The following is a 27,462-nucleotide window of genomic DNA, read 5'->3' on the forward strand; positions in this document are numbered from 1 at the left end:
CGTTTCCTTCCAGAGTTATTACCAAAAAAACACAAACATCCCAGAATCATCTCGGTTTGGGGTCAAAATGTTGTCGCTCATTAAATCCCATAGGAAACGTCGCATCGAATGAATGTGATTGAATTCTACCCGTCTTGACGAGCGGAATTGAATGGTGCAACTGATTTTGCTGTGCTGTGAAAATTCAGATATTTGCATGACTGCTTTTGTTTTATTTTGTGAATAACAAAAAGCATTCAACCCCATAATACATGCTGTTTTATTGGTCGCTCGTCCATTTCATATCACATAGCTTAACCATTCATATATTTGGATTGGTCTCGACGAGGCGAGCAGTACGAGTACCACCTTGATGGGTCTGCGACGTTTCCTTCCAGAGTTATTACCAAAAAAACACAAACATCCCAGAATCATCTCGGTTTGGGGTCAAAATGTTGTCGCTCATTAAATCCCATAGGAAACGTCGCATCGAATGAATGTGATTGAATTCTCCCCGTCTGGACGAGCGGAATTGAATGGTGCAACTGATTTTGCTGTGCTGTGAAAATTCAGATATTTTCATGACTGCTTTGTTTTATTTTGTGAATAGCAAAAAGCATTCAACCCCATAATACATGTTGTTTTATTGGTCGCTCGTCCATTTAATATCCCATAGCTTAACAACTCATACATTTGGATTCCTCTCGATGAGGCGAGCAGTACGAGTACCACCTTGATGGGTCTGCGACGTTTCCTTCCAGAGTTATTACCAAAAAACCACAAACATCCCAGAATCCTCTCGGTTTGGGGTCAAAATGGTGTCGCTTATTAAATCCCATAAGAAACGTCGCATCGAATAAATGTGATTGAATTCTACCCGTCTTGACGAGCGGAATTGAATGGTGCAACTGATTTTGCTGTGCTGTGAAAATTCAGATATTTGCATGACTGCTTTTGTTTTATTTTGTGAATAGCAAAAAGCATTCAACCCCATAATACATGCTGTTTTATTGGTCGCTCGTCCATTTCATATCACATAGCTTAACCATTCATATATTTGGATTGGTCTCGACGAGGCGAGCAGTACGAGTACCACCTTGATGGGTCTGCGACGTTTCCTTCCAGAGTTATTACCAAAAAAACACAAACATCCCAGAATCATCTCGGTTTGGGGTCAAAATGTTGTCGCTCATTAAATCCCATAGGAAACGTCGCATCGAATGAATGTGATTGAATTCTCCCCGTCTGGACGAGCGGAATTGAATGGTGCAACTGATTTTGCTGTGCTGTGAAAATTCAGATATTTTCATGACTGCTTTGTTTTATTTTGTGAATAGCAAAAAGCATTCAACCCCATAATACATGTTGTTTTATTGGTCGCTCGTCCATTTAATATCCCATAGCTTAACAACTCATACATTTGGATTCCTCTCGATGAGGCGAGCAGTACGAGTACCACCTTGATGGGTCTGCGACGTTTCCTTCCAGAGTTATTACCAAAAAACCACAAACATCCCAGAATCCTCTCGGTTTGGGGTCAAAATGGTGTCGCTTATTAAATCCCATAAGAAACGTCGCATCGAATAAATGTGATTGAATTCTACCCGTCTGGACGAGCGGAATTGAATGGTGCAACTGATTTTGCTGTGCTGTGAAAATTCAGATATTTGCATGACTGCTTTTGTTTTATTTTGTGAATAGCAAAAAGCATTCAACCCCATAATACATGCTGTTTTATTGGTCGCTCGTCCATTTCATATCCCATAGCTTAACAACTCATACATTTGGATTCCTCTCGATGAGGCGAGCAGTACGAGTACCACCTTGATGGGTCTGCGACGTTTCCTTCCAGAGTTATTACCAAAAAACCACAAACATCCCAGAATCCTCTCGGTTTGGGGTCAAAATGGTGTCGCTTATTAAATCCCATAAGAAACGTCGCATCGAATAAATGTGATTGAATTCTACCCGTCTGGACGAGCAGAATTGAATGGTGCAACTGATTTTGCTGTGCTGTGAAAATTCAGATATTTGCATGACTGCTTTTGTTTTATTTTGTGAATAGCAAAAAGCATTCAACCCCATAATACATGCTGTTTTATTGGTCGCTCGTCCATTTCATATCCCATAGCTTAACAACTCATATATTTGGATTCCTCTCGATGAGGCGAGCAGTACGATTACCACCTTGATGGGTCTGCGACGTTTCCTTCCAGAGTTATTACCAAAAAACCACAAACATCCCAGAATCCTCTCGGTTTGGGGTCAAACTGGTGTCGCTTATTAAATCCCATAAGAAACGTCGCATCGAACAAATGTGATTGAATTCTACCCGTCTTGACGAGCGGAATTGAATGGTGCAACTGATTTTGCTGTGCTGTGAAAATTCAGATATTTGCATGACTGCTTTTGTTTTATTTTGTGAATAGCAAAAAGCATTCAACCCCATAATACATGCTGTTTTATTGGTCGCTCGTCCATTTCATATCACATAGCTTAACCATTCATATATTTGGATTCGTCTCGACGAGGCGAGCAGTACGAGTACCACCTTGATGGGTCTGCGACGTTTCCTTCCAGAGTTATTACCAAAAAACCACAAACATCCCAGAATCCTCTCGGTTTGGGGTCAAAATGTTGTCGCTTATTAAATCCCATAAGAAACGTCGCATCGAATAAATGTGATTGAATTCTCCCCGTCTGGATGAGCGGAATTGAATGGTGCAACTGATTTTGCTGTGCTGTGAAAATTCAGATATTTGCATGACTGCTTTTGTTTTATTTTGTGAATAGCAAAAAGCATTCAACCCCATAATACATGCTGTTTTATTGGTCGCTCGTCCATTTCATATCACATAGCTTAACCATTCATATATTTGGATTCGACTCGACGAGGCGAGCAGTACGAGTACCACCTTGATGGGTCTGCGACGTTTCCTTCCAGAGTTATTACCAAAAAAACACAAACATCCCAGAATCATCTCGGTTTTGGGTCAAAATGTTGTCGCTCATTAAATCCCATAGGAAACGTCGCATCGAATGAATGTGATTGAATTCTCCCCGTCTGGACGAGCGGAATTGAATGGTGCAACTGATTTTGCTGTGCTGTGAAAATTCAGATATTTGCATGACTGCTTTTGTTTTATTTTGTGAATAGCAAAAAGCATTCAACCCCATAATACATGTTGTTTTATTGGTCGCTCGTCCATTTCATATCCCATAGCTGAAACACTCATATATTTGGATTCCGCTCGACGAGGCGAGCAGTACGAGTACCACCTTGATCGGTCTGCGACGTTTCCTTCCAGAGTTATTACCAAAAAACCACAAACATCCCAGAATCCTCTCGGTTTGGGGTCAAACTGGTGTCGCTTATTAAATCCCATAAGAAACGTCGCATCGAACAAATGTGATTGAATTCTACCCGTCTTGACGAGCGGAATTGAATGGTGCAACTGATTTTGCTGTGCTGTGAAAATTCAGATATTTGCATGACTGCTTTTGTTTTATTTTGTGAATAGCAAAAAGCATTCAACCCCATAATACATGCTGTTTTATTGGTCGCTCGTCCATTTCATATCACATAGCTTAACCATTCATATATTTGGATTCGTCTCGACGAGGCGAGCAGTACGAGTACCACCTTGATGGGTCTGCGACGTTTCCTTCCAGAGTTATTACCAAAAAACCACAAACATCCCAGAATCCTCTCGGTTTGGGGTCAAAATGTTGTCGCTTATTAAATCCCATAAGAAACGTCGCATCGAATAAATGTGATTGAATTCTCCCCGTCTGGATGAGCGGAATTGAATGGTGCAACTGATTTTGCTGTGCTGTGAAAATTCAGATATTTGCATGACTGCTTTTGTTTTATTTTGTGAATAGCAAAAAGCATTCAACCCCATAATACATGCTGTTTTATTGGTCGCTCGTCCATTTCATATCACATAGCTTAACCATTCATATATTTGGATTCGACTCGACGAGGCGAGCAGTACGAGTACCACCTTGATGGGTCTGCGACGTTTCCTTCCAGAGTTATTACCAAAAAAACACAAACATCCCAGAATCATCTCGGTTTTGGGTCAAAATGTTGTCGCTCATTAAATCCCATAGGAAACGTCGCATCGAATGAATGTGATTGAATTCTCCCCGTCTGGACGAGCGGAATTGAATGGTGCAACTGATTTTGCTGTGCTGTGAAAATTCAGATATTTGCATGACTGCTTTTGTTTTATTTTGTGAATAGCAAAAAGCATTCAACCCCATAATACATGTTGTTTTATTGGTCGCTCGTCCATTTCATATCCCATAGCTGAAACACTCATATATTTGGATTCCGCTCGACGAGGCGAGCAGTACGAGTACCACCTTGATCGGTCTGCGACGTTTCCTTCCAGAGTTATTACCAAAAAACCACAAACATCCCAGAATCCTCTCGGTTTGGGGTCAAAATGTTGTCGCTCATTAAATCCAATAAGAAACGTCGCATCGAATGAATGTGATTGAATTCTCCCCGTCTGGACGAGCGGAATTGAATGGTGCAACTGATTTTGCTGTGCTGTGAAAATTCAGATATTTTCATGACTGCTTTGTTTTATTTTGTGAATAGCAAAAAGCATTCAACCCCATAATACATGTTGTTTTATTGGTCGCTCGTCCATTTAATATCCCATAGCTTAACAACTCATACATTTGGATTCCTCTCGATGAGGCGAGCAGTACGAGTACCACCTTGATGGGTCTGCGACGTTTCCTTCCAGAGTTATTACCAAAAAACCACAAACATCCCAGAATCCTCTCGGTTTGGGGTCAAAATGGTGTCGCTTATTAAATCCCATAAGAAACGTCGCATCGAATAAATGTGATTGAATTCTACCCGTCTGGACGAGCAGAATTGAATGGTGCAACTGATTTTGCTGTGCTGTGAAAATTCAGATATTTGCATGACTGCTTTTGTTTTATTTTGTGAATAGCAAAAAGCATTCAACCCCATAATACATGCTGTTTTATTGGTCGCTCGTCCATTTCATATCCCATAGCTTAACAACTCATATATTTGGATTCCTCTCGATGAGGCGAGCAGTACGATTACCACCTTGATGGGTCTGCGACGTTTCCTTCCAGAGTTATTACCAAAAAACCACAAACATCCCAGAATCCTCTCGGTTTGGGGTCAAACTGGTGTCGCTTATTAAATCCCATAAGAAACGTCGCATCGAACAAATGTGATTGAATTCTACCCGTCTTGACGAGCGGAATTGAATGGTGCAACTGATTTTGCTGTGCTGTGAAAATTCAGATATTTGCATGACTGCTTTTGTTTTATTTTGTGAATAGCAAAAAGCATTCAACCCCATAATACATGCTGTTTTATTGGTCGCTCGTCCATTTCATATCACATAGCTTAACCATTCATATATTTGGATTCGTCTCGACGAGGCGAGCAGTACGAGTACCACCTTGATGGGTCTGCGACGTTTCCTTCCAGAGTTATTACCAAAAAACCACAAACATCCCAGAATCCTCTCGGTTTGGGGTCAAAATGTTGTCGCTTATTAAATCCCATAAGAAACGTCGCATCGAATAAATGTGATTGAATTCTCCCCGTCTGGATGAGCGGAATTGAATGGTGCAACTGATTTTGCTGTGCTGTGAAAATTCAGATATTTGCATGACTGCTTTTGTTTTATTTTGTGAATAGCAAAAAGCATTCAACCCCATAATACATGCTGTTTTATTGGTCGCTCGTCCATTTCATATCACATAGCTTAACCATTCATATATTTGGATTCGACTCGACGAGGCGAGCAGTACGAGTACCACCTTGATGGGTCTGCGACGTTTCCTTCCAGAGTTATTACCAAAAAAACACAAACATCCCAGAATCATCTCGGTTTTGGGTCAAAATGTTGTCGCTCATTAAATCCCATAGGAAACGTCGCATCGAATGAATGTGATTGAATTCTCCCCGTCTGGACGAGCGGAATTGAATGGTGCAACTGATTTTGCTGTGCTGTGAAAATTCAGATATTTGCATGACTGCTTTTGTTTTATTTTGTGAATAGCAAAAAGCATTCAACCCCATAATACATGTTGTTTTATTGGTCGCTCGTCCATTTCATATCCCATAGCTGAAACACTCATATATTTGGATTCCGCTCGACGAGGCGAGCAGTACGAGTACCACCTTGATCGGTCTGCGACGTTTCCTTCCAGAGTTATTACCAAAAAACCACAAACATCCCAGAATCCTCTCGGTTTGGGGTCAAAATGTTGTCGCTCATTAAATCCAATAAGAAACGTCGCATCGAATGAATGTGATTGAATTCTCCCCGTCTGGACGAGCGGAATTGAATGGTGCAACTGATTTTGCTGTGCTGTGAAAATTCAGATATTTTCATGACTGCTTTGTTTTATTTTGTGAATAGCAAAAAGCATTCAACCCCATAATACATGTTGTTTTATTGGTCGCTCGTCCATTTAATATCCCATAGCTTAACAACTCATACATTTGGATTCCTCTCGATGAGGCGAGCAGTACGAGTTCCACCTTGATGGGTCTGCGACGTTTCCTTCCAGAGTTATTACCAAAAAACCACAAACATCCCAGAATCCTCTCGGTTTGGGGTCAAAATGGTGTCGCTTATTAAATCCCATAAGAAACGTCGCATCGAATAAATGTGATTGAATTCTACCCGTCTGGACGAGCAGAATTGAATGGTGCAACTGATTTTGCTGTGCTGTGAAAATTCAGATATTTGCATGACTGCTTTTGTTTTATTTTGTGAATAGCAAAAAGCATTCAACCCCATAATACATGCTGTTTTATTGGTCGCTCGTCCATTTCATATCCCATAGCTTAACAACTCATATATTTGGATTCCTCTCGATGAGGCGAGCAGTACGATTACCACCTTGATGGGTCTGCGACGTTTCCTTCCAGAGTTATTACCAAAAAACCACAAACATCCCAGAATCCTCTCGGTTTGGGGTCAAACTGGTGTCGCTTATTAAATCCCATAAGAAACGTCGCATCGAACAAATGTGATTGAATTCTACCCGTCTTGACGAGCGGAATTGAATGGTGCAACTGATTTTGCTGTGCTGTGAAAATTCAGATATTTGCATGACTGCTTTTGTTTTATTTTGTGAATAGCAAAAAGCATTCAACCCCATAATACATGCTGTTTTATTGGTCGCTCGTCCATTTCATATCACATAGCTTAACCATTCATATATTTGGATTCGTCTCGACGAGGCGAGCAGTACGAGTACCACCTTGATGGGTCTGCGACGTTTCCTTCCAGAGTTATTACCAAAAAACCACAAACATCCCAGAATCCTCTCGGTTTGGGGTCAAAATGTTGTCGCTTATTAAATCCCATAAGAAACGTCGCATCGAATAAATGTGATTGAATTCTCCCCGTCTGGATGAGCGGAATTGAATGGTGCAACTGATTTTGCTGTGCTGTGAAAATTCAGATATTTGCATGACTGCTTTTGTTTTATTTTGTGAATAGCAAAAAGCATTCAACCCCATAATACATGCTGTTTTATTGGTCGCTCGTCCATTTCATATCACATAGCTTAACCATTCATATATTTGGATTCGACTCGACGAGGCGAGCAGTACGAGTACCACCTTGATGGGTCTGCGACGTTTCCTTCCAGAGTTATTACCAAAAAAACACAAACATCCCAGAATCATCTCGGTTTTGGGTCAAAATGTTGTCGCTCATTAAATCCCATAGGAAACGTCGCATCGAATGAATGTGATTGAATTCTCCCCGTCTGGACGAGCGGAATTGAATGGTGCAACTGATTTTGCTGTGCTGTGAAAATTCAGATATTTGCATGACTGCTTTTGTTTTATTTTGTGAATAGCAAAAAGCATTCAACCCCATAATACATGTTGTTTTATTGGTCGCTCGTCCATTTCATATCCCATAGCTGAAACACTCATATATTTGGATTCCGCTCGACGAGGCGAGCAGTACGAGTACCACCTTGATCGGTCTGCGACGTTTCCTTCCAGAGTTATTACCAAAAAACCACAAACATCCCAGAATCCTCTCGGTTTGGGGTCAAACTGGTGTCGCTTATTAAATCCCATAAGAAACGTCGCATCGAACAAATGTGATTGAATTCTACCCGTCTTGACGAGCGGAATTGAATGGTGCAACTGATTTTGCTGTGCTGTGAAAATTCAGATATTTGCATGACTGCTTTTGTTTTATTTTGTGAATAGCAAAAAGCATTCAACCCCATAATACATGCTGTTTTATTGGTCGCTCGTCCATTTCATATCACATAGCTTAACCATTCATATATTTGGATTCGTCTCGACGAGGCGAGCAGTACGAGTACCACCTTGATGGGTCTGCGACGTTTCCTTCCAGAGTTATTACCAAAAAACCACAAACATCCCAGAATCCTCTCGGTTTGGGGTCAAAATGTTGTCGCTTATTAAATCCCATAAGAAACGTCGCATCGAATAAATGTGATTGAATTCTCCCCGTCTGGATGAGCGGAATTGAATGGTGCAACTGATTTTGCTGTGCTGTGAAAATTCAGATATTTGCATGACTGCTTTTGTTTTATTTTGTGAATAGCAAAAAGCATTCAACCCCATAATACATGCTGTTTTATTGGTCGCTCGTCCATTTCATATCACATAGCTTAACCATTCATATATTTGGATTCGACTCGACGAGGCGAGCAGTACGAGTACCACCTTGATGGGTCTGCGACGTTTCCTTCCAGAGTTATTACCAAAAAAACACAAACATCCCAGAATCATCTCGGTTTTGGGTCAAAATGTTGTCGCTCATTAAATCCCATAGGAAACGTCGCATCGAATGAATGTGATTGAATTCTCCCCGTCTGGACGAGCGGAATTGAATGGTGCAACTGATTTTGCTGTGCTGTGAAAATTCAGATATTTGCATGACTGCTTTTGTTTTATTTTGTGAATAGCAAAAAGCATTCAACCCCATAATACATGTTGTTTTATTGGTCGCTCGTCCATTTCATATCCCATAGCTGAAACACTCATATATTTGGATTCCGCTCGACGAGGCGAGCAGTACGAGTACCACCTTGATCGGTCTGCGACGTTTCCTTCCAGAGTTATTACCAAAAAACCACAAACATCCCAGAATCCTCTCGGTTTGGGGTCAAAATGTTGTCGCTCATTAAATCCAATAAGAAACGTCGCATCGAATGAATGTGATTGAATTCTCCCCGTCTGGACGAGCGGAATTGAATGGTGCAACTGATTTTGCTGTGCTGTGAAAATTCAGATATTTTCATGACTGCTTTGTTTTATTTTGTGAATAGCAAAAAGCATTCAACCCCATAATACATGTTGTTTTATTGGTCGCTCGTCCATTTAATATCCCATAGCTTAACAACTCATACATTTGGATTCCTCTCGATGAGGCGAGCAGTACGAGTACCACCTTGATGGGTCTGCGACGTTTCCTTCCAGAGTTATTACCAAAAAACCACAAACATCCCAGAATCCTCTCGGTTTGGGGTCAAAATGGTGTCGCTTATTAAATCCCATAAGAAACGTCGCATCGAATAAATGTGATTGAATTCTACCCGTCTGGACGAGCAGAATTGAATGGTGCAACTGATTTTGCTGTGCTGTGAAAATTCAGATATTTGCATGACTGCTTTTGTTTTATTTTGTGAATAGCAAAAAGCATTCAACCCCATAATACATGCTGTTTTATTGGTCGCTCGTCCATTTCATATCCCATAGCTTAACAACTCATATATTTGGATTCCTCTCGATGAGGCGAGCAGTACGATTACCACCTTGATGGGTCTGCGACGTTTCCTTCCAGAGTTATTACCAAAAAACCACAAACATCCCAGAATCCTCTCGGTTTGGGGTCAAACTGGTGTCGCTTATTAAATCCCATAAGAAACGTCGCATCGAACAAATGTGATTGAATTCTACCCGTCTTGACGAGCGGAATTGAATGGTGCAACTGATTTTGCTGTGCTGTGAAAATTCAGATATTTGCATGACTGCTTTTGTTTTATTTTGTGAATAGCAAAAAGCATTCAACCCCATAATACATGCTGTTTTATTGGTCGCTCGTCCATTTCATATCACATAGCTTAACCATTCATATATTTGGATTCGTCTCGACGAGGCGAGCAGTACGAGTACCACCTTGATGGGTCTGCGACGTTTCCTTCCAGAGTTATTACCAAAAAACCACAAACATCCCAGAATCCTCTCGGTTTGGGGTCAAAATGTTGTCGCTTATTAAATCCCATAAGAAACGTCGCATCGAATAAATGTGATTGAATTCTCCCCGTCTGGATGAGCGGAATTGAATGGTGCAACTGATTTTGCTGTGCTGTGAAAATTCAGATATTTGCATGACTGCTTTTGTTTTATTTTGTGAATAGCAAAAAGCATTCAACCCCATAATACATGCTGTTTTATTGGTCGCTCGTCCATTTCATATCACATAGCTTAACCATTCATATATTTGGATTCGACTCGACGAGGCGAGCAGTACGAGTACCACCTTGATGGGTCTGCGACGTTTCCTTCCAGAGTTATTACCAAAAAAACACAAACATCCCAGAATCATCTCGGTTTTGGGTCAAAATGTTGTCGCTCATTAAATCCCATAGGAAACGTCGCATCGAATGAATGTGATTGAATTCTCCCCGTCTGGACGAGCGGAATTGAATGGTGCAACTGATTTTGCTGTGCTGTGAAAATTCAGATATTTGCATGACTGCTTTTGTTTTATTTTGTGAATAGCAAAAAGCATTCAACCCCATAATACATGTTGTTTTATTGGTCGCTCGTCCATTTCATATCCCATAGCTGAAACACTCATATATTTGGATTCGGCTCGACGAGGCGAGCAGTACGAGTACCACCTTGATCGGTCTGCGACGTTTCCTTCCAGAGTTATTACCAAAAAACCACAAACATCCCAGAATCCTCTCGGTTTGGGGTCAAAATGTTGTCGCTCATTAAATCCAATAAGAAACGTCGCATCGAATGAATGTGATTGAATTCTCCCCGTCTGGACGAGCGGAATTGAATGGTGCAACTGATTTTGCTGTGCTGTGAAAATTCAGATATTTTCATGACTGCTTTGTTTTATTTTGTGAATAGCAAAAAGCATTCAACCCCATAATACATGTTGTTTTATTGGTCGCTCGTCCATTTAATATCCCATAGCTTAACAACTCATACATTTGGATTCCTCTCGATGAGGCGAGCAGTACGAGTACCACCTTGATGGGTCTGCGACGTTTCCTTCCAGAGTTATTACCAAAAAACCACAAACATCCCAGAATCCTCTCGGTTTGGGGTCAAAATGGTGTCGCTTATTAAATCCCATAAGAAACGTCGCATCGAATAAATGTGATTGAATTCTACCCGTCTGGACGAGCAGAATTGAATGGTGCAACTGATTTTGCTGTGCTGTGAAAATTCAGATATTTGCATGACTGCTTTTGTTTTATTTTGTGAATAGCAAAAAGCATTCAACCCCATAATACATGCTGTTTTATTGGTCGCTCGTCCATTTCATATCCCATAGCTTAACAACTCATATATTTGGATTCCTCTCGATGAGGCGAGCAGTACGATTACCACCTTGATGGGTCTGCGACGTTTCCTTCCAGAGTTATTACCAAAAAACCACAAACATCCCAGAATCCTCTCGGTTTGGGGTCAAACTGGTGTCGCTTATTAAATCCCATAAGAAACGTCGCATCGAACAAATGTGATTGAATTCTACCCGTCTTGACGAGCGGAATTGAATGGTGCAACTGATTTTGCTGTGCTGTGAAAATTCAGATATTTGCATGACTGCTTTTGTTTTATTTTGTGAATAGCAAAAAGCATTCAACCCCATAATACATGCTGTTTTATTGGTCGCTCGTCCATTTCATATCACATAGCTTAACCATTCATATATTTGGATTCGTCTCGACGAGGCGAGCAGTACGAGTACCACCTTGATGGGTCTGCGACGTTTCCTTCCAGAGTTATTACCAAAAAACCACAAACATCCCAGAATCCTCTCGGTTTGGGGTCAAAATGTTGTCGCTTATTAAATCCCATAAGAAACGTCGCATCGAATAAATGTGATTGAATTCTCCCCGTCTGGATGAGCGGAATTGAATGGTGCAACTGATTTTGCTGTGCTGTGAAAATTCAGATATTTGCATGACTGCTTTTGTTTTATTTTGTGAATAGCAAAAAGCATTCAACCCCATAATACATGCTGTTTTATTGGTCGCTCGTCCATTTCATATCACATAGCTTAACCATTCATATATTTGGATTCGACTCGACGAGGCGAGCAGTACGAGTACCACCTTGATGGGTCTGCGACGTTTCCTTCCAGAGTTATTACCAAAAAAACACAAACATCCCAGAATCATCTCGGTTTTGGGTCAAAATGTTGTCGCTCATTAAATCCCATAGGAAACGTCGCATCGAATGAATGTGATTGAATTCTCCCCGTCTGGACGAGCGGAATTGAATGGTGCAACTGATTTTGCTGTGCTGTGAAAATTCAGATATTTGCATGACTGCTTTTGTTTTATTTTGTGAATAGCAAAAAGCATTCAACCCCATAATACATGTTGTTTTATTGGTCGCTCGTCCATTTCATATCCCATAGCTGAAACACTCATATATTTGGATTCCGCTCGACGAGGCGAGCAGTACGAGTACCACCTTGATCGGTCTGCGACGTTTCCTTCCAGAGTTATTACCAAAAAACCACAAACATCCCAGAATCCTCTCGGTTTGGGGTCAAAATGTTGTCGCTCATTAAATCCAATAAGAAACGTCGCATCGAATGAATGTGATTGAATTCTCCCCGTCTGGACGAGCGGAATTGAATGGTGCAACTGATTTTGCTGTGCTGTGAAAATTCAGATATTTTCATGACTGCTTTGTTTTATTTTGTGAATAGCAAAACGCATTCAACCCCATAATACATGTTGTTTTATTGGTCGCTCGTCCATTTAATATCCCATAGCTTAACAACTCATACATTTGGATTCCTCTCGATGAGGCGAGCAGTACGAGTTCCACCTTGATGGGTCTGCGACGTTTCCTTCCAGAGTTATTACCAAAAAACCACAAACATCCCAGAATCCTCTCGGTTTGGGGTCAAAATGGTGTCGCTTATTAAATCCCATAAGAAACGTCGCATCGAATAAATGTGATTGAATTCTACCCGTCTGGACGAGCGGAATTGAATGGTGCAACTGATTTTGCTGTGCTGTGAAAATTCAGATATTTGCATGACTGCTTTTGTTTTATTTTGTGAATAGCAAAAAGCATTCAACCCCATAATACATGCTGTTTTATTGGTCGCTCGTCCATTTCATATCCCATAGCTTAACAACTCATATATTTGGATTCCTCTCGATGAGGCGAGCAGTACGATTACCACCTTGATGGGTCTGCGACGTTTCCTTCCAGAGTTATTACCAAAAAAACACAAACATCCCAGAATCCTCTCGGTTTGGGGTCAAAATGGTGTCGCTTATTAAATCCCATAAGAAACGTCGCATCGAATAAATGTGATTGAATTCTACCCGTCTTGACGAGCGGAATTGAATGGTGCAACTGATTTTGCTGTGCTGTGAAAATTCAGATATTTGCATGACTGCTTTTGTTTTATTTTGTGAATAGCAAAAAGCATTCAACCCCATAATACATGCTGTTTTATTGGTCGCTCGTCCATTTCATATCACATAGCTTAACCATTCATATATTTGGATTCGTCTCGACGAGGCGAGCAGTACGAGTACCACCTTGATGGGTCTGCGACGTTTCCTTCCAGAGTTATTACCAAAAAAACACAAACATCCCAGAATCATCTCGGTTTGGGGTCAAAATGTTGTCGCTCATTAAATTCCATAGGAAACGTCGCATCGAATGAATGTGATTGAATTCTACCCGTCTTGACGAGCGGAATTGAATGGTGCAACTGATTTTGCTGTGCTGTGAAAATTCAGATATTTGCATGACTGCTTTTGTTTTATTTTGTGAATAGCAAAAAGCATTCAACCCCATAATACATGCTGTTTTATTGGTCGCTCGTCCATTTCATATCACATAGCTTAACCATTCATATATTTGGATTGGTCTCGACGAGGCGAGCAGTACGAGTACCACCTTGATGGGTCTGCGACGTTTCCTTCCAGAGTTATTACCAAAAAAACACAAACATCCCAGAATCATCTCGGTTTGGGGTCAAAATGTTGTCGCTCATTAAATCCCATAGGAAACGTCGCATCGAATGAATGTGATTGAATTCTCCCCGTCTGGACGAGCGGAATTGAATGGTGCAACTGATTTTGCTGTGCTGTGAAAATTCAGATATTTTCATGACTGCTTTGTTTTATTTTGTGAATAGCAAAAAGCATTCAACCCCATAATACATGTTGTTTTATTGGTCGCTCGTCCATTTAATATCCCATAGCTTAACAACTCATACATTTGGATTCCTCTCGATGAGGCGAGCAGTACGAGTACCACCTTGATGGGTCTGCGACGTTTCCTTCCAGAGTTATTACCAAAAAACCACAAACATCCCAGAATCCTCTCGGTTTGTGGTCAAAATGGTGTCGCTTATTAAATCCCATAAGAAACGTCGCATCGAATAAATGTGATTGAATTCTACCCGTCTGGACGAGCGGAATTGAATGGTGCAACTGATTTTGCTGTGCTGTGAAAATTCAGATATTTGCATGACTGCTTTTGTTTTATTTTGTGAATAGCAAAAAGCATTCAACCCCATAATACATGCTGTTTTATTGGTCGCTCGTCCATTTCATATCCCATAGCTTAACAACTCATATATTTGGATTCCTCTCGATGAGGCGAGCAGTACGATTACCACCTTGATGGGTCTGCGACGTTTCCTTCCAGAGTTATTACCAAAAAACCACAAACATCCCAGAATCCTCTCGGTTTGGGGTCAAACTGGTGTCGCTTATTAAATCCCATAAGAAACGTCGCATCGAACAAATGTGATTGAATTCTACCCGTCTTGACGAGCGGAATTGAATGGTGCAACTGATTTTGCTGTGCTGTGAAAATTCAGATATTTGCATGACTGCTTTTGTTTTATTTTGTGAATAGCAAAAAGCATTCAACCCCATAATACATGCTGTTTTATTGGTCGCTCGTCCATTTCATATCACATAGCTTAACCATTCATATATTTGGATTCGTCTCGACGAGGCGAGCAGTACGAGTACCAACTTGATGGGTCTGCGACGTTTCCTTCCAGAGTTATTACCAAAAAAACACAAACATCCCAGAATCATCTCGGTTTGGGGTCAAAATGTTGTCGCTCATTAAATCCCATAGGAAACGTCGCATCGAATGAATGTGATTGAATTCTACCCGTCTTGACGAGCGGAATTGAATGGTGCAACTGATTTTGCTGTGCTGTGAAAATTCAGATATTTGCATGACTGCTTTTGTTTTATTTTGTGAATAGCAAAAAGCATTCAACCCCATAATACATGCTGTTTTATTGGTCGCTCGTCCATTTCATATCACATAGCTTAACCATTCATATATTTGGATTCGTCTCGACGAGGCGAGCAGTACGAGTACCACCTTGATGGGTCTGCGACGTTTCCTTCCAGAGTTATTACCAAAAAAACACAAACATCCCAGAATCATCTCGGTTTGGGGTCAAAATGTTTTCGCTCATTAAATCCCATAGGAAACGTCGCATCGAATGAATGTGATTGAATTCTCCCCGTCTGGACGAGCGGAATTGAATGGTGCAACTGATTTTGCTGTGCTGTGAAAATTCAGATATTTGCATGACTGCTTGTGTTTTATTTTGTGAATAGCAAAAAGCATTCAACCCCATAATACATGTTGTTTTATTGGTCGCTCGTCCATTTCATATCCCATAGCTGAAACACTCATATATTTGGATTCCGCTCGACGAGGCGAGCAGTACGAGTACCACCTTGATCGGTCTGCGACGTTTCCTTCCAGAGTTATTACCAAAAAACCACAAACATCCCAGAATCCTCTCGGTTTGGGGTCAAAATGTTGTCGCTCATTAAATCCCATAAGAAACGTCGCATCGAATGAATGTGATTGAATTCTCCCCGTCTGGACGAGCGGAATTGAATGGTGCAACTGATTTTGCTGTGCTGTGAAAATTCAGATATTTTCATGACTGCTTTGTTTTATTTTGTGAATAGCAAAAAGCATTCAACCCCATAATACATGTTGTTTTATTGGTCGCTCGTCCATTTAATATCCCATAGCTTAACAACTCATACATTTGGATTCCTCTCGATGAGGCGAGCAGTACGAGTACCACCTTGATGGGTCTGCGACGTTTCCTTCCAGAGTTATTACCAAAAAACCACAAACATCCCAGAATCCTCTCGGTTTGGGGTCAAAATGGTGTCGCTTATTAAATCCCATAAGAAACGTCGCATCGAATAAATGTGATTGAATTCTCCCCGTCTGGACGAGCGGAATTGAATGGTGCAACTGATTTTGCTGTGCTGTGAAAATTCAAATATTTGCATGACTGCTTTTGTTTTATTTTGTGAATAGCAAAAAGCATTCAACCCCATAATACATGCTGTTTTATTGGTCGCTAGTCCATTTCATATCACATAGCTTAACCATTCATATATTTGGATTCGTCTCGACGAGGCGAGCAGTACGAGTACCACCTTGATGGGTCTGCGACGTTTCCTTCCAGAGTTATTACCAAAAAAACACAAACATCCCAGAATCATCTCGGTTTGGGGTCAAAATGTTGTCGCTCATTAAATTCCATAGGAAACGTCGCATCGAATGAATGTGATTGAATTCTACCCGTCTTGACGAGCGGAATTGAATGGTGCAACTGATTTTGCTGTGCTGTGAAAATTCAGATATTTGCATGACTGCTTTTGTTTTATTTTGTGAATAGCAAAAAGCATTCAACCCCATAATACATGCTGTTTTATTGGTCGCTCGTCCATTTCATATCACATAGCTTAACCATTCATATATTTGGATTGGTCTCGACGAGGCGAGCAGTACGAGTACCACCTTGATGGGTCTGCGACGTTTCCTTCCAGAGTTATTACCAAAAAAACACAAACATCCCAGAATCATCTCGGTTTGGGGTCAAAATGTTGTCGCTCATTAAATCCCATAGGAAACGTCGCATCGAATGAATGTGATTGAATTCTCCCCGTCTGGACGAGCGGAATTGAATGGTGCAACTGATTTTGCTGTGCTGTGAAAATTCAGATATTTTCATGACTGCTTTGTTTTATTTTGTGAATAGCAAAAAGCATTCAACCCCATAATACATGTTGTTTTATTGGTCGCTCGTCCATTTAATATCCCATAGCTTAACAACTCATACATTTGGATTCCTCTCGATGAGGCGAGCAGTACGAGTATCACCTTGATGGGTCTGCGACGTTTCCTTCCAGAGTTATTACCAAAAAACCACAAACATCCCAGAATCCTCTCGGTTTGTGGTCAAAATGGTGTCGCTTATTAAATCCCATAAGAAACGTCGCATCGAATAAATGTGATTGAATTCTACCCGTCTGGACGAGCGGAATTGAATGGTGCAACTGATTTTGCTGTGCTGTGAAAATTCAGATATTTGCATGACTGCTTTTGTTTTATTTTGTGAATAGCAAAAAGCATTCAACCCCATAATACATGCTGTTTTATTGGTCGCTCGTCCATTTCATATCCCATAGCTTAACAACTCATATATTTGGATTCCTCTCGATGAGGCGAGCAGTACGATTACCACCTTGATGGGTCTGCGACGTTTCCTTCCAGAGTTATTACCAAAAAACCACAAACATCCCAGAATCCTCTCGGTTTGGGGTCAAACTGGTGTCGCTTATTAAATCCCATAAGAAACGTCGCATCGAACAAATGTGATTGAATTCTACCCGTCTTGACGAGCGGAATTGAATGGTGCAACTGATTTTGCTGTGCTGTGAAAATTCAGATATTTGCATGACTGCTTTTGTTTTATTTTGTGAATAGCAAAAAGCATTCAACCCCATAATACATGCTGTTTTATTGGTCGCTCGTCCATTTCATATCACATAGCTTAACCATTCATATATTTGGATTCGTCTCGACGAGGCGAGCAGTACGAGTACCACCTTGATGGGTCTGCGACGTTTCCTTCCAGAGTTATTACCAAAAAAACACAAACATCCCAGAATCATCTCGGTTTGGGGTCAAAATGTTGTCGCTCATTAAATCCCATAGGAAACGTCGCATCGAATGAATGTGATTGAATTCTACCCGTCTTGACGAGCGGAATTGAATGGTGCAACTGATTTTGCTGTGCTGTGAAAATTCAGATATTTGCATGACTGCTTTTGTTTTATTTTGTGAATAACAAAAAGCATTCAACCCCATAATACATGCTGTTTTATTGGTCGCTCGTCCATTTCATATCACATAGCTTAACCATTCATATATTTGGATTGGTCTCGACGAGGCGAGCAGTACGAGTACCACCTTGATGGGTCTGCGACGTTTCCTTCCAGAGTTATTACCAAAAAAACACAAACATCCCAGAATCATCTCGGTTTGGGGTCAAAATGTTGTCGCTCATTAAATCCCATAGGAAACGTCGCATCGAATGAATGTGATTGAATTCTCCCCGTCTGGACGAGCGGAATTGAATGGTGCAACTGATTTTGCTGTGCTGTGAAAATTCAGATATTTTCATGACTGCTTTGTTTTATTTTGTGAATAGCAAAAAGCATTCAACCCCATAATACATGTTGTTTTATTGGTCGCTCGTCCATTTAATATCCCATAGCTTAACAACTCATACATTTGGATTCCTCTCGATGAGGCGAGCAGTACGAGTACCACCTTGATGGGTCTGCGACGTTTCCTTCCAGAGTTATTACCAAAAAACCACAAACATCCCAGAATCCTCTCGGTTTGTGGTCAAAATGGTGTCGCTTATTAAATCCCATAAGAAACGTCGCATCGAATAAATGTGATTGAATTCTACCCGTCTGGACGAGCGGAATTGAATGGTGCAACTGATTTTGCTGTGCTGTGAAAATTCAGATATTTGCATGACTGCTTTTGTTTTATTTTGTGAATAGCAAAAAGCATTCAACCCCATAATACATGCTGTTTTATTGGTCGCTCGTCCATTTCATATCCCATAGCTTAACAACTCATATATTTGGATTCCTCTCGATGAGGCGAGCAGTACGATTACCACCTTGATGGGTCTGCGACGTTTCCTTCCAGAGTTATTACCAAAAAACCACAAACATCCCAGAATCCTCTCGGTTTGGGGTCAAACTGGTGTCGCTTATTAAATCCCATAAGAAACGTCGCATCGAACAAATGTGATTGAATTCTACCCGTCTTGACGAGCGGAATTGAATGGTGCAACTGATTTTGCTGTGCTGTGAAAATTCAGATATTTGCATGACTGCTTTTGTTTTATTTTGTGAATAGCAAAAAGCATTCAACCCCATAATACATGCTGTTTTATTGGTCGCTCGTCCATTTCATATCACATAGCTTAACCATTCATATATTTGGATTCGTCTCGACGAGGCGAGCAGTACGAGTACCACCTTGATGGGTCTGCGACGTTTCCTTCCAGAGTTATTACCAAAAAAACACAAACATCCCAGAATCATCTCGGTTTGGGGTCAAAATGTTGTCGCTCATTAAATCCCATAGGAAACGTCGCATCGAATGAATGTGATTGAATTCTACCCGTCTTGACGAGCGGAATTGAATGGTGCAACTGATTTTGCTGTGCTGTGAAAATTCAGATATTTGCATGACTGCTTTTGTTTTATTTTGTGAATAACAAAAAGCATTCAACCCCATAATACATGCTGTTTTATTGGTCGCTCGTCCATTTCATATCACATAGCTTAACCATTCATATATTTGGATTCGTCTCGACGAGGCGAGCAGTACGAGTACCACCTTGATGGGTCTGCGACGTTTCCTTCCAGAGTTATTACCAAAAAAACACAAACATCCCAGAATCATCTCGGTTTGGGGTCAAAATGTTGTCGCTCATTAAATCCCATAGGAAACGTCGCATCGAATGAATGTGATTGAATTCTCCCCGTCTGGACGAGCGGAATTGAATGGTGCAACTGATTTTGCTGTGCTGTGAAAATTCAGATATTTGCATGACTGCTTGTGTTTTATTTTGTGAATAGCAAAAAGCATTCAACCCCATAATACATGTTGTTTTATTGGTCGCTCGTCCATTTCATATCCCATAGCTGAAACACTCATATATTTGGATTCCGCTCGACGAGGCGAGCAGTACGAGTACCACCTTGATCGGTCTGCGACGTTTCCTTCCAGAGTTATTACCAAAAAACCACAAACATCCCAGAATCCTCTCGGTTTGGGGTCAAAATGTTGTCGCTCATTAAATCCCATAAGAAACGTCGCATCGAATGAATGTGATTGAATTCTCCCCGTCTGGACGAGCGGAATTGAATGGTGCAACTGATTTTGCTGTGCTGTGAAAATTCAGATATTTTCATGACTGCTTTGTTTTATTTTGTGAATAGCAAAAAGCATTCAACCCCATAATACATGTTGTTTTATTGGTCGCTCGTCCATTTAATATCCCATAGCTTAACAACTCATACATTTGGATTCCTCTCGATGAGGCGAGCAGTACGAGTACCACCTTGATGGGTCTGCGACGTTTCCTTCCAGAGTTATTACCAAAAAACCACAAACATCCCAGAATCCTCTCGGTTTGGGGTCAAAATGGTGTCGCTTATTAAATCCCATAAGAAACGTCGCATCGAATAAATGTGATTGAATTCTACCCGTCTGGACGAGCGGAATTGAATGGTGCAACTGATTTTGCTGTGCTGTGAAAATTCAGATATTTGCATGACTGCTTTTGTTTTATTTTGTGAATAGCAAAAAGCATTCAACCCCATAATACATGCTGTTTTATTGGTCGCTCGTCCATTTCATATCACATAGCTTAACCATTCATATATTTGGATTCGTCTCGACGAGGCGAGCAGTACGAGTACCACCTTGATGGTTCTGCGACGTTTCCTTCCAGAGTTATTACCAAAAAAACACAAACATCCCAGAATAATCTCGGTTTGGGGTCAAAATGTTGTCGCTCATTAAATCCCATAGGAAACGTCGCATCGAATGAATGTGATTGAATTCTCCCCGTCTGGACGAGCGGAATTGAATGGTGCAACTGATTTTGCTGTGCTGTGAAAATTCAGATATTTGCATGACTGCTTTTGTTTTATTTTGTGAATAGCAAAAAGCATTCAACCCCATAATACATGTTGTTTTATTGGTCGCTCGTCCATTTCATATCCCATAGCTGAAACACTCATATATTTGGATTCCGCTCGACGAGGCGAGCAGTACGAGTACCACCTTGATCGGTCTGCGACGTTTCCTTCCAGAGTTATTACCAAAAAACCACAAACATCCCAGAATCCTCTCGGTTTGGGGTCAAAATGTTGTCGCTCATTAAATCCCATAAGAAACGTCGCATCGAATGAATGTGATTGAATTCTCCCCGTCTGGACGAGCGGAATTGAATGGTGCAACTGATTTTGCTGTGCTGTGAAAATTCAGATATTTTCATGACTGCTTTGTTTTATTTTGTGAATAGCAAAAAGCATTCAACCCCATAATACATGTTGTTTTATTGGTCGCTCGTCCAGTTAATATCCCATAGCTTAACAACTCATACATTTGGATTCCTCTCGATGAGGCGAGCAGTACGAATACCACCTTGATGGGTCTGCGACGTTTCCTTCCAGAGTTATTACCAAAAAACCACAAACATCCCAGAATCCTCTCGGTTTGGGGTCAAAATGTTGTCGCTTATTAAATCCCATAAGAAACGTCGCATCGAATAAATGTGATTGAATTCTCCCCGTCTGGACGAGCGGAATTGAATGGTGCAACTGATTTTGCTGTGCTGTGAAAATTCAGATATTTGCATGACTGCTTTTGTTTTATTTTGTGAATAGCAAAAAGCATTCAACCCCATAATACATGCTGTTTTATTGGTCGCTCGTCCATTTCATATCACATAGCTTAACCATTCATATATTTGGATTCGTCTCGACGAGGCGAGCAGTACGAGTACCACCTTGATGGGTCTGCGACGTTTCCTTCCAGAGTTATTACCAAAAAAACACAAACATCCCAGAATCATCTCGGTTTTGGGTCAAAATGTTGTCGCTCATTAAATCCCATAGGAAACGTCGCATCGAATGAATGTGATTGAATTCTCCCCGTCTGGACGAGCGGAATTGAATGGTGCAACTGATTTTGCTGTGCTGTGAAAATTCAGATATTTGCATGACTGCTTTTGTTTTATTTTGTGAATAGCAAAAAGCATTCAACCCCATAATACATGCTGTTTTATTGGTCGCTCGTCCATTTCATATCACATAGCTTAACCATTCATATATTTGGATTCGTCTCGACGAGGCGAGCAGTACGAGTACCACCTTGATGGTTCTGCGACGTTTCCTTCCAGAGTTATTACCAAAAAAACACAAACATCCCAGAATAATCTCGGTTTGGGGTCAAAATGTTGTCGCTCATTAAATCCCATAGGAAACGTCGCATCGAATGAATGTGATTGAATTCTCCCCGTCTGGACGAGCGGAATTGAATGGTGCAACTGATTTTGCTGTGCTGTGAAAATTCAGATATTTGCATGACTGCTTTTGTTTTATTTTGTGAATAGCAAAAAGCATTCAACCCCATAATACATGTTGTTTTATTGGTCGCTCGTCCATTTCATATCCCATAGCTGAAACACTCATATATTTGGATTCCGCTCGACGAGGCGAGCAGTACGAGTACCACCTTGATCGGTCTGCGACGTTTCCTTCCAGAGTTATTACCAAAAAACCACAAACATCCCAGAATCCTCTCGGTTTGGGGTCAAAATGTTGTCGCTCATTAAATCCCATAAGAAACGTCGCATCGAATAAATGTGATTGAATTCTCCCCGTCTGGACGAGCGGAATTGAATGGTGCAACTGATTTTGCTGTGCTGTGAAAATTCAGATATTTTCATGACTGCTTTGTTTTATTTTGTGAATAGCAAAAAGCATTCAACCCCATAATACATGTTGTTTTATTGGTCGCTCGTCCAGTTAATATCCCATAGCTTAACAACTCATACATTTGGATTCCTCTCGATGAGGCGAGCAGTACGAATACCACCTTGATGGGTCTGCGACGTTTCCTTCCAGAGTTATTACCAAAAAACCACAAACATCCCAGAATCCTCTCGGTTTGGGGTCAAAATGTTGTCGCTTATTAAATCCCATAAGAAACGTCGCATCGAATAAATGTGATTGAATTCTCCCCGTCTGGACGAGCGGAATTGAATGGTGCAACTGATTTTGCTGTGCTGTGAAAATTCAGATATTTGCATGACTGCTTTTGTTTTATTTTGTGAATAGCAAAAAGCATTCAACCCCATAATACATGCTGTTTTATTGGTCGCTCGTCCATTTCATATCACATAGCTTAACCATTCATATATTTGGATTCGTCTCGACGAGGCGAGCAGTACGAGTACCACCTTGATGGGTCTGCGACGTTTCCTTCCAGAGTTATTACCAAAAAAACACAAACATCCCAGAATCATCTCGGTTTTGGGTCAAAATGTTGTCGCTCATTAAATCCCATAGGAAACGTCGCATCGAATGAATGTGATTGAATTCTCCCCGTCTGGACGAGCGGAATTGAATGGTGCAACTGATTTTGCTGTGCTGTGAAAATTCAGATATTTGCATGACTGCTTTTGTTTTATTTTGTGAATAGCAAAAAGCATTCAACCCCATAATACATGTTGTTTTATTGGTCGCTCGTCCATTTCATATCCCATTGCTGAAACACTCATATATTTGGATTCCGCTCGACGAGGCGAGCAGTACGAGTACCACCTTGATCGGTCTGCGACGTTTCCTTCCAGAGTTATTACCAAAAAACCACAAACATCCCAGAATCCTCTCGGTTTGGGGTCAAAATGTTGTCGCTCATTAAATCCCATAAGAAACGTCGCATCGAATGAATGTGATTGAATTCTCCCCGTCTGGACGAGCGGAATTGAATGGTGCAACTGATTTTGCTGTGCTGTGAAAATTCAGATATTTTCATGACTGCTTTGTTTTATTTTGTGAATAGCAAAAAGCATTCAACCCCATAATACATGTTGTTTTATTGGTCGCTCGTCCATTTAATATCCCATAGCTTAACAACTCATACATTTGGATTCCTCTCGATGAGGCGAGCAGTACGAGTACCACCTTGATGGGTCTGCAACGTTTCCTTCCAGAGTTATTACCAAAAAACCACAAACATCCCAGAATCCTCTCGGTTTGGGGTCAAAATGGTGTCGCTTATTAAATCCCATAAGAAACGTCGCATCGAATAAATGTGATTGAATTCTACCCGTCTGGACGAGCGGAATTGAATGGTGCAACTGATTTTGCTGTGCTGTGAAAATTCAGATATTTGCATGACTGCTTTTGTTTTATTTTGTGAATAGCAAAAAGCATTCAACCCCATAATACATGCTGTTTTATTGGTTGCTCATCCATTTCATATCCCATAGCTTAACAACTCATATATTTGGATTCCTCTCGATGAGGCGAGCAGTACGATTACCACCTTGATGGGTCTGCGACGTTTCCTTCCAGAGTTATTACCAAAAAACCACAAACATCCCAGAATCCTCTCGGTTTGGGGTCAAAATGTTGTCGCTTATTAAATCCCATAAGAAACGTCGCATCGAATAAATGTGATTGAATTCTCCCCGTCTGGACGAGCGGAATTGAATGGTGCAACTGATTTTGCTGTGCTGTGAAAATTCAGATATTTGCATGACTGCTTTTGTTTTATTTTGTGAATAGCAAAAAGCATTCAACCCCATAATACATGCTGTTTTATTGGTCGCTCGTCCATTTCATATCACATAGCTTAACCATTCATATATTTGGATTCGTCTCGACGAGGCGAGCAGTACGAGTACCACCTTGATGGGTCTGCGACGTTTCCTTCCAGAGTTATTACCAAAAAAACACAAACATCCCAGAATCATCTCGGTTTTGGGTCAAAATGTTGTCGCTCATTAAATCCCATAGGAAACGTCGCATCGAATGAATGTGATTGAATTCTCCCCGTCTGGACGAGCGGAATTGAATGGTGCAACTGATTTTGCTGTGCTGTGAAAATTCAGATATTTGCATGACTGCTTTTGTTTTATTTTGTGAATAGCAAAAAGCATTCAACCCCATAATACATGTTGTTTTATTGGTCGCTCGTCCATTTCATATCCCATAGCTGAAACACTCATATATTTGGATTCCGCTCGACGAGGCGAGCAGTACGAGTACCACCTTGATCGGTCTGCGACGTTTCCTTCCAGAGTTATTACCAAAAAACCACAAACATCCCAGAATCCTCTCGGTTTGGGGTCAAAATGTTGTCGCTCATTAAATCCCATAAGAAACGTCGCATCGAATGAATGTGATTGAATTCTCCCCGTCTGGACGAGCGGAATTGAATGGTGCAACTGATTTTGCTGTGCTGTGAAAATTCAGATATTTTCATGACTGCTTTGTTTTATTTTGTGAATAGCAAAAAGCATTCAACCCCATAATACATGTTGTTTTATTGGTCGCTCGTCCATTTAATATCCCATAGCTTAACAACTCATACATTTGGATTCCTCTCGATGAGGCGAGCAGTACGAGTACCACCTTGATGGGTCTGCGACGTTTCCTTCCAGAGTTATTACCAAAAAACCACAAACATCCCAGAATCCTCTCGGTTTGGGGTCAAAATGGTGTCGCTTATTAAATCCCATAAGAAACGTCGCATCGAATAAATGTGATTGAATTCTACCCGTCTTGACGAGCGGAATTGAATGGTGCAACTGATTTTGCTGTGCTGTGAAAATTCAGATATTTGCATGACTGCTTTTGTTTTATTTTGTGAATAGCAAAAAGCATTCAACCCCATAATACATGCTGTTTTATTGGTCGCTCGTCCATTTCATATCACATAGCTTAACCATTCATATATTTGGATTCGTCTCGACGAGGCGAGCAGTACGAGTACCACCTTGATGGGTCTGCGACGTTTCCTTCCAGAGTTATTACCAAAAAAACACAAACATCCCAGAATCATCTCGGTTTGGGGTCAAAATGTTGTCGCTCATTAAATCCCATAGGAAACGTCGCATCGAATGAATGTGATTGAATTCTCCCCGTCTGGACGAGCGGAATTGAATGGTGCAACTGATTTTGCTGTGCTGTGAAAATTCAGATATTTGCATGACTGCTTGTGTTTTATTTTGTGAATAGCAAAAAGCATTCAACCCCATAATACATGTTGTTTTATTGGTCGCTCGTCCATTTCATATCCCATAGCTGAAACACTCATATATTTGGATTCTGCTCGACGAGGCGAGCAGTACGAGTACCACCTTGATCGGTCTGCGACGTTTCCTTCCAGAGTTATTACCAAAAAACCACAAACATCCCAGAATCCTCTCGGTTTGGGGTCAAAATGTTGTCGCTCATTAAATCCCATAAGAAACGTCGCATCGAATGAATGTGATTGAATTCTCCCCGTCTGGACGAGCGGAATTGAATGGTGCAACTGATTTTGCTGTGCTGTGAAAATTCAGATATTTTCATGACTGCTTTGTTTTATTTTGTGAATAGCAAAAAGCATTCAACCCCATAATACATGCTGTTTTATTGGTCGCTCGTCCATTTCATATCCCATAGCTTAACAACTCATATATTTGGATTCCTCTCGATGAGGCGAGCAGTACGATTACCACCTTGATGGGTCTGCGACGTTTCCTTCCAGAGTTATTACCAAAAAACCACAAACATCCCAGAATCCTCTCGGTTTGGGGTCAAAATGGTGTCGCTTATTAAATCCCATAAGAAACGTCGCATCGAATAAATGTGATTGAATTCTACCCGTCTTGACGAGCGGAATTGAATGGTGCAACTGATTTTGCTGTGCTGTGAAAATTCAGATATTTGCATGACTGCTTTTGTTTTATTTTGTGAATAGCAAAAGCATTCAACCCCATAATACATGCTGTTTTATTGGTCGCTCGTCCATTTCATATCACATAGCTTAACCATTCATATATTTGGATTCGTCTCGACGAGGCGAGCAGTACGAGTACCACCTTGATGGGTCTGCGACGTTTCCTTCCAGAGTTATTACCAAAAAACCACAAACATCCCAGAATCCTCTCGGTTTGGGGTCAAAATGTTGTCGCTCATTAAATCCCATAAGAAACGTCGCATCGAATGAATGTGATTGAATTCTCCCCGTCTGGACGAGCGGAATTGAATGGTGCAACTGATTTTGCTGTGCTGTGA

The sequence above is a fragment of the Petromyzon marinus genome, unplaced genomic scaffold (genome assembly GCF_048934315.1).
Source record: "Petromyzon marinus isolate PM22_M1 ecotype Great Lakes invasive population unplaced genomic scaffold, UKy_Petmar_22M1.pri1.0 PM_Scaffold_14, whole genome shotgun sequence".
NCBI lineage: Eukaryota > Metazoa > Chordata > Hyperoartia > Petromyzontiformes > Petromyzontidae > Petromyzon > Petromyzon marinus.